The sequence below is a fragment of the Antrostomus carolinensis genome, unplaced genomic scaffold, assembly GCF_000700745.2.
Source record: "Antrostomus carolinensis isolate BGI_N321 unplaced genomic scaffold, ASM70074v2 scaffold5708, whole genome shotgun sequence".
NCBI classification, from domain to species: Eukaryota; Metazoa; Chordata; class Aves; order Caprimulgiformes; family Caprimulgidae; genus Antrostomus; species Antrostomus carolinensis.
This window is the reverse complement of record NW_010332157.1, coordinates 1,120-10,632: the sequence shown is the minus strand read 5'-3', so window position 1 is coordinate 10,632 and position 9,513 is coordinate 1,120. Positions and strand designations below refer to the sequence as shown.

General features: G+C 37.9%; 1 non-coding gene across 1 annotated transcript; it reads right to left on the bottom strand.

Annotated features, from left to right (window-relative positions):
• Nucleotides 1–6,897: 6,897 nt before the first annotated feature.
• LOC104529169 (uncharacterized) lies at nucleotides 6,898–8,683 on the bottom strand. The gene is made up of 2 exons (XR_003766283.1): nucleotides 8,557–8,683; nucleotides 6,898–7,507 (listed from the first exon to the last, which is right to left on the bottom strand). It is a non-coding gene; the product is annotated as an uncharacterized LOC104529169 (transcript).
• Between the last annotated feature and the right edge of the window lie 830 nt (nucleotides 8,684–9,513).

Here is a 9,513-nt window from a genome sequence, read left to right as displayed (position 1 = left end):
TGAACCTGAGCCTGCAAGCACGAGTACAGCTTGTCACAGGCTGAAAGATCAGAGCCTGTCTCAGGGTTTGGCCATTTCGTTTTCCTCTCAGCCTTGCTATCTTTGTGACTATACAGTGTAATTTTAAATGAGCTGCACATTTTCCTTGTTAATACAGAATCATCAGCTTGCCATCCATTTTTATATTATTTTTTAAATATCAATATATGTGTGTATTAGGATGCCTTAATTAAAATGCTGAAACTTCTGATTAAGTAAGAATCTATAATAATTTTCCTGAAATCACTGAAAATTTGTATTTGATTGTGGGGCAGAGTGAAACACATTTCATGAGCATTTCTGTTTTCTAGAGAAAAAGCTTGACACTGTACTAGGGGTTAAAACCAGACTGCAGTATGATTTATGTGGATGATGATTTACCCTCTGTGCTGAAAGGTACATTGTGCCTCGTGTCAATAGCACAAAAACAGCTGACAACTGAAACAATGTCCCATTCTCTTGCATAGACCAATCTGCCCCATAATCTAAGAAATTAATTTGGCACTCTATTGTGACTCAGTAATATTTTTGTCGTTAAACATACTGAGTTTTCAGAGGATCTATGTATCAATAAGAGAATCAACGTGCAGAGGAACACAACAGCAAGATACTATTTGATTCTAGTTTAAGATGTGCTATTAAGGTTTTTAAAAAAGAATTCTGGCTAGTCAGTGCTGATTATACCAATAGGAGCAAATACAGAAGTTACCTCAAACTTAGTAGTTCCTAAGTTTTATACTTGCTGACTTTAGGCTGCAGTCTCATGGCAGGCTGGGTTTGCTCAGGCTCCCTACTCCCTGCCCTGACTCCAGCCCGTGGATCGGTTTAACTATATGGTTCACAGAAACACTCCACAAACAATAGATTTGGCTCAGTTTGGAGCAGCAAACTTCAGAAAGGACATGGCAGTAGGACCTCAGGGAGGTGACCAGTAGTAACTCCTTGAGCTGAATGTGCTGCCAACATCAGAATATTGTCCAACTATGATTTCACGCTTCACATGCATTGAAAACTGCAGGTTTTTAACATAAAACAAACCAACAAAACCAAAACCCGCACAGCAAAAATGGAGAGTATTTGACAGAAGTTCTGTAAACAAAGCAGCTAAAACCCATTTTATCGATTTCTATGCAAGAAATATAGGTAGAACCAAACTTTGGGGATTATCCAATGCTACAGTCACCTCCTGTAAAGTTTTATGACCCCTCACAATGTGCTAACACTGTGCCCTCTCAGGAAAACAAGCAAGCCATGTACAGTAAGAAAGGTTGATGCTTCAGGGCATGCACAGTTTCCACTAATTAATTATTTTATGACACTACAGCTGCACGTAACTTCTTTAAGAAGCCCTCCTTCGTTCAGCTTACTCCGGAATAAACAGCAATAAGGCAAGACAGAACAGTATCGTAGTCTCTGCTGAGACTGTATTTGGGGTAACACAAGTCTGTCCACTTAAATAACCTTGAAATATTAGTTGGGTTCAGTGGGGTTTTTTTTCATTTGCTGATTATCCCATAACTGCAATGCTAAGAAACCAATCTAAACCTCTTGCATTGTAGTGCAAGATGCACAAGAGGAACAGAATTAACCAGCTGCTTTGGGCTGCCTTCAGGGATCATAAATTTCCCAAAGAGGATGGAGTGATTTCTGTGCATGTTACATAGTACACGACATGGGTGAAGTATTACAGTGCTCCGTACTGATCCCTAACCCTCTCCATATGTATTCTAAAGCCCTGAAAGAAAGTTTTCATTTCTACATAGTTCAAAGGATAATAAACAGATGATGTTCATTTTATTTACTAGTACACCACAAAACTTAACACAAGGTATAGTTTATCTACATTGTGTGTTAGGTTCTTTTGAGATATCTATGAGGGCTTAGATATAAATGTGACAGATGCACTTGACTCCCCTTAACCAAACCAGCAACACTTTGGCACAGGCCCCAAAGGAGGTAAAGGCCTGAGTCACAGTTGGGCCGAGAACTCCTCTAGAAAACCCATGAAGGAGCAGACCAATGGAGTGAACACCGATAACTTGTGGTTACGAGGAATCTCGTGCATACCTCTCCCATTGTATGCAATTTGACTATGAGCCAACCACTTTATCCCATAAACAGGACAGCTTAAGTGAACCCCCCTTGAGCTCTCCTGCTAGGCAGCATGGCTGCACAGTGACGATCTCCCCTTGAGCTGGGATGCCTCTCAAGGGTGCTCCTCAAAGCAATGAGATCTTTGACCAACAACAGATCACTGGATGAGCCCTATTTGAATTCTCCCTGGACAGCAACTGGACTGCACACCAAGCAGCTCTCCCCATCAGCAGGGACACGTCTCAATGTTAACAGATATTAGTTGTTTAGCTTAAATAAATTTTAAATAGAATGAATCACTTAGAGTTATAATATTGTGTGATTTAGCATGCTGTTTGCTTAGCTTTAGTTATCCAGCACAAGGAGCTAGGTCTGCTGAAGCCACAAGCTGTAAATTTCCACTACTGGACTCAACCATCATGTGAGGGGCAGGTGAATCCTCTGTAAGGGTGTAATTGCCCAGGGATTTCTTTGTTCGGGTTTGGAGGGGAGGGCCTCTCCAGAGACACAAGCTGACCCTGCTGCTGTACCACTCTATTAAATTATGTATTTTTATATAACGCCTGAGAGTCTACTTCGGGAAACCCAGGGTTCAAACTGTAGCACCAGATGCCCAGACAGAAGGTAAGTAAAATGAGAATAAGCATGATGAAACTTTGAAATCTTAGCTAAGTGATAGAGAGAATCGGGTGTGCACATATAATCCCTTAGCCATAAACCAAGTCTGGGACTAGAAGTGGATCCAGCCACACCTGGACCCCTCCCTGAGGAGTTTAGAAAGCAAGGGGGCCCATTCTGAACCTTTTGACTCAATGGGAGAGTCTCCCCTACCTTTCTGCACCTCCAGTCCCTGTGTGAATCATTCCATATCAATTCTAACCTGATTCTCCCTCTGTATGTTTCTTCCATGAAGTAATAGAGTGAACCTTGCCATCTAACTCTGTTAGTCACACTTCTATCATAAAACACTCACCCGTGACAAAAAGACATAAATTAAGACATTTTGCACCAAGTTTTCTAACTGGAAGGATGATTCAACTGCCAAGATCCGGGAACACAAGGCTGTACTGATAAAGACAATGTTGAAATATTCAAGGCTGAAGAAAATAATTAGCCAGAGGATTACTGCAGCATTTAATAGGAAAAAACATTTGCAGACTACGTTCCATGGAAGACAGCACTCCCTTCCACTGCCATCCATCAAGAGGAAACATGATTCCTCCTCAGCTGGGAGTGCCTTTTTTCATGTCAATGAAGTTATAGCTATATCTGCTATGGACAACACCCTAAAAAAGGAGTAGACCTTTTTGAGGGAACAGGCAATTACAGATTTACAGATTACAGCAATTTAAAAAGCATAAATGCAAGATTAAAGGAACTGTCTTGCATGTTCTAGAAAGGAAAAGATAGGGCCAGGAAGAACGTAAAAGACATCTACGAGGAGAACCATCAATTTTCAGTTTGCAAAGAAGTAATCACTAATTTTCAGCAAGAAAATCTGAATGATATATGAGACAACCTATCTAGATGCATAGCTAAGCATAGGAAAAGGCATCTGAGGAACCAGCTTTCACCTACATCTATGAAGGATGCATTAGATCTTGTTTGTAAAGCTGAAAGGAATTACTGGAACAGAGAGAAGGAACTAAAAGTGGTTTTAAGCCTATATTAAGAAAATCAGAAAAGTAATTAAACATCTCAAGTAGAGCACATTCTCTCTTGCCACTCTTCATTTTTTTTGCCTCTGGGGAGGCAGCAGCAGGAGGTGACTGAGTCCCAATGTTTGCGTCCTTTTGGCACATTTCTCAGAGGGCAAGAAGCAGGGCCCCTCGTGTCTTTAGTACAGCATCAGAAGCTACTGACACCTCGTGGTACCACTGAACAGGCCAAGAGCTGTTCTTCCGCCTTGCTGCTTTGGCCTCAAAGTTCCCATCCAGCTTTTCAGGTTTCTTTTTCAATTTTCTTACCCAGGCCCCTTGTATTAAGGCTAGCGTATGGCATTAGCCTGGCCTTACAGAGGTAAAACTGAAGAGGATTTCATCAATAGAATGTCCCTTGCTTGACCCGTCAGTTTAGGGAGGGACTACAGCCCTTCCCACTCTTACACAGGCAAGTCAGTCAACACTTATGGTGGCAGTATTATTACTTTTTTTTCCCCTCCTGAAGTTATCCACCTGACCTCTATTTTATCAATACACTGATTCTTGAAAAACAGAGTGCAGAAAATCCAGATAGTTTAGGAGACATTACATATACCTCAAACATTTAGTAGTCATGGCAATGTTTGAGAGAACTAAGTACCACATTAAGACATCTGGAAATCAAAACATGCGGAGCTTCTTCCAAATTAGTACCTGGGACAATAAAGCTGTAAAAGACACAGTTGTTTCCAAAGGAAAAGAGAAGTTTGTTTATGAAAGACCCTAGGAAAGATGCAGAGGGCATGTCAAGGCAGAGAACCCCTTCAGCTTCTCTTAAAACTCCTATTATCCACACAAAGGAAGACTAGCACAGCAATTCAGAGCTGTGGTTATAATGAAGACTTCAGGTGGCTTGGATCCCAGCTGGGTTCTTCTCTTTGGGGAAAATGAACTTAACCTTCTTGAGTCCTCTTCTCACAACTCCACTTTTTGAGGCATTCCCCACCATCTTTCTCTTCCCTCACTGCTCTGTTCTCAACAACTGTGTGAGATGCTGCCAGTGTTCCCATCATTTTGTGTAGGAAAATATGCATCCTGGAGCTTTGTCACACACAGGTACTTTCACATGAAGCTACCTGTACAACAGGCCTTCACCTTTGCAACCAACAACTTCTTACCACCAGCTGTGGAAGAGACCGGAGGCCAGAAAAGTCATCTTTGTGTTTGGTAACTCAAAAGAAATGCACATAGAATATCAGAAAATCTCACTTCTTCAGAGTAAACACCAGAAGGTCTACCTCCAGCAGGGGATACTGTAAGTAGCCCACTCAAGACAGAAGAGAAGGGATGGCATGACCAGACCCTGTGGCAGATCCTATCAAGAGACCAGGATAACAGACAAGAGCATGGAGACCCTATTTGCATGGCCACTCCAGTATGAATCTTATTAAATATGATATGATACAGCCAAGAGGACATGGGTTAGAGAACAAGATTTCCATCAAAATCCAAGAATCAAATAATTTAAGGAGTTACAAAAACAATCCTACAATTTTATTGCTTTAAAATCCATTGTTTAAAAGGTTTGTGGCAGGGGCAACTTCAAGAGGTTAAAAGAGTAATAATAGATTTATCTATTCAGATTGCGGAAAAGGTACAAATTTAAGACACAAGCACTGTAAGATGTCTGCCTTTAGTCTTATTTCCTCTCCGTTTAATTTTGTAGAAGAAATCTTAACTTTTTAATTTGATGAAAGATTAAATATTCATTGGCATTCAAAACCAAAAGAATGAAGACAAGAGTAGTCCAGGGAAACTGTTAAGGCATACAAATGTTTTTTTTCCTCTTAAGCTCCTGTAAAGTAGCTTCGAAAATAGTCTGATACTATTCTGGATAGCAACATAACCAACACTGGCATATACACCAACAAAACTGTATTTCTGTGAAACTCAAGGACTTAAACAATTAGTTTTCCACAATAGCCTAATGTTATGAAAAAATATTTTCCAATTGATAAAGCAGGGCAGTTTACTTTGATGAAAAAGTACACAATTTTGACATGTTCTCTTACACAAAAAAATTGAAAGATTTAACAAAAGCAGTTTCACTGTATAGGGTGCATTTATTGCTGTTCTACATTAAACTTCAGGGAAAACCACATTATTTAACAAGCTAGTTAAATATACAGAATGACTCAGAACCCAGTTTTACTCTGGTATCACGTTATTTATTTGACTTACAAAGTAATTCCCAATATTACTTGAAATTTTTAGTGCAAATAATTAAATTTGTCTCAGAAGACATCAACAATAACAGTATTTTGAGTGCCACTGTGTTCAACTCACACAGTGAGTTCCTGAAAAATCCTTTGTGGCTTTTGCCCCGTGGTACTAGCTAGAAGTTTTTGAAGATTATACCAGAACTCACGACACAGAATTGGGTGTAATCCCTTGGAGCTGTGTCAGCCCCTATTTTGTGAATACAATCAGTTATACCCTACTAGTTTAGTTTCAGCAAAAGTTCAAGCTGGCCCTACTTAAAGGAAACAGAAGTTTCCAAAGAAAGCAACATTTTCTGACAGCCCTGATAAGAGCTAAAGAATAAGGCCATTTCAACTTGGTCCATTTCTTTTGTAATATAGGTGGTAAAGGTGCACAATTATGTACCCTGAAACAACTCTCACCAGAAAGCAGACTGCTTTCTAACAGGCTCTTTGTGATGGGAAATTTATTCCTGGTGTTAGAACTAAAGGAGGAAGCTATTCCATTATGCACATTTACTATGTGACTAGCCACTACAGCTGAACAGCCATAGGCAGAATCGATGGTTAAGCAGCAGCACAAAAATTGTGATAACAACTGAACAAGTTAGGCACAGTACTGCTGCTTAACATGCCAAGTCTCTTCTCTAAAGCAAACATTATTCTCAAGTTAAGTACAAATCCTTCTAAGTTGCTTTTAAATATCACACACACTATTTATTTACTTTTGTTCTTCCTCTAATAGAAATAATTTATATTGTGCTTCTCACGGCATATCTGTGTCACACTACTATATATTCTTCCTCTGCTGATTACTCAGTTTTGATGGGCAACTATAAAATAAGTTTCTGGAGCACCTGGTATTAGAATAACCAAACAGCTTTAATAAAAAGTAATGCTGCCATTAAAAAGGCAGAGAATAAAAAAAAAAAAATTAAAGCTCTTTATTAACTTATCACTAAAATCTACAATATTCCACAATGGTAACATACTCACAGCAACATTATGCTGTTAAGAGAACAGTACAACATTTGTCAGGATCTGTTTATTATCCATATATGCAATTTATTAGCCAGTTGATCTACAAGGTATTATTTACCACAGGCAAACTAAATACTGTGCTTTTAAGAAACCTGCATAGAAATTACTTGATGTTTCTTTTTTTTTTTTTTTGGACATATTTACAAAAAGGATTCTATGTGTGTTAGCAATAAATAATCCCAATAATCAAAATGTCAGTGCTCATGCACACACCGACAAGATGGTTGCATGCTTTAAAAATATTATTTACAGTACAGTCTCCTTCATAGCCCTCTCCCTAATAATAGCAGAAAGTGCATTTTCCTCCATATTCTTTCTCCTTTCCTTTCCTTTTCTTTTCGTTTAGTCTTGCTTCTGAGGAATACAACCTTCCATCTCAACAACTTCTGGCCAGCCTTCATACTTGTTTGTGTCCTTGTTGTTCTTTATATGCTATAAATAGAAAACATCAATCTACTGTTAATGTAAAGTCATTTTCATCCTGTTGCTTTAACTCACAGCTTTTCAGACATTTTATTTACTTATTTTCAGGCCACAGACAAGGAGAAGACATCACTATTAGCTTCTTGTACTAATAATCTTGTTATCAGATATAACAATTTCTCAGTATACACCATTTAATGTAACTTGCTCAGACAAGTGTATGCTAAGAACAGTTAAGCCATACTGGGAAAACACTTTCTAAATGTATTATGGATGTTTATTTAGAAAACAAGAAAAAGACCAACTGCATTAAAACATGAACCACTAGAAAAAAATAAATAAGGATTCTAAATTTACAAGGCATTGAAAATGAATAGTCAGAATTTTAAGAACATTATTTAATGTTGAATGTTTGGTTGGATTTTTCTGTAAATTAATGGTTTATTTATCCACCAAGCAACTGTCTGCAGTCTTGCCAATGCTCCTGCACTAGTTCCCACTCCCTCGCAAAGCTGGCAAAAGAGAACATACCTGCCTTACTCTCCTAGTACAAAGCTACTTTTACTGGTAACTAAAGGCAACAATGACACATGTTGAATTTTAACAGCTAAAGTATGGAAACATATTCTATTTCACTAATTTTGCTATGGCAGCAACAATTTTTGTGAGAAAAGCAAAGTGAACAGCTGGGAATACCAACACCTTAACTACCAATATCTGTCAGAGGTCTACCATTGTTAGTGCCTCTAAAATACAAGCATTAGGCAGTAAGTTTTTAATTCTTCAGTTTAATTTGATTCATTAAAAAGATAAATAATCTAGTTACTGGGATACTAAGATCTACCCATATAAGATTTTTTTCTTATTTGTGAATCACAACAGAATCTTTTTTGTACATTTAAAAGGAGGAGGCTAGTCAAGAAATAAATTTGAAAATAACACTGTGTGTTACTACAGCAAAAGGTGCCCATCTCGAACAAGTGCATGGTATTTATAAAACATGATAAGCCTTCAGTAATGCAAGCTGTTAAGTTCCAGTAAGTTATAGAATCACAGACCTGTTCAAACGGACTTTTAGTCTTAATTCCTTTTCCACCGCAGAAGACCCAGTTGTCTCTAAAGCCAAGGTTAGTAATAGATGTGCTTCCCAATTCAGCGATCAGTTTCCGTGCTTCCTCGTTAAGCCTTGAGCAAAACAGAGAAGTTCAGTATGTGAATAAAATACATCCTCGGAGCTTTCATTGTTCAATGAACCATTAAGCTTTAATCTGATTAAATATAGTTTAAATCAGTCAACATTGGGCGAGATCTATCTTTCAAAATCAGATAAGGCTAGTTCTGAAATCACCTGATCTAATCTGTTCTTTAATGTTACCATCTCAAGGAATCCGCATACAAACCTATCAGTACACCAACAAAAGCCAAGAACTCTCTCTTTTAAGAATTTATACATACATTTCAATTCATGTTAGCAATTCTCCAAGCAACTAAAAAAAGTCAGCCTTTAAAGTAAACATTGTTTGCAGGCTCAAGCTCAAGTCTAGATAAAGTAAAAGCAATTTTAGATTAGAAGAATGGCCTAAATATACAAAAGAAGTTCTTGTCTGCTTAGGTAAATTAATTCAAAATTCAGAATGCTGCCCCACAGCACAGTCCAGTGCCTGCAGGTCCAAGTAGGATAATTTTAGTATGGAAGAGAAAACAATTTTGTATGATAATAAGTTATAATGCCAAAAACCAGCTCTTTATTTCTTCCTTTCAATTGCTATATTTGCCCAATTAACTAAACAACACATGTAATTTCTGATTATTACTACTTACCGAGATGTGGTTGTATGACTCCTTTTAGCTAAAATTATGAAAGTGATTAAATACTTTGGAGGTTATCTGACAACCCATTCTCCAAGTTTCTAGAGCATTAGGGCAGCTTATATATATATAAAAAAAAATATTTTATCTTTTAAACATGTCAGTTCTTCACAATTCTAATTGTTTTATAGAACTAGAATTTATGA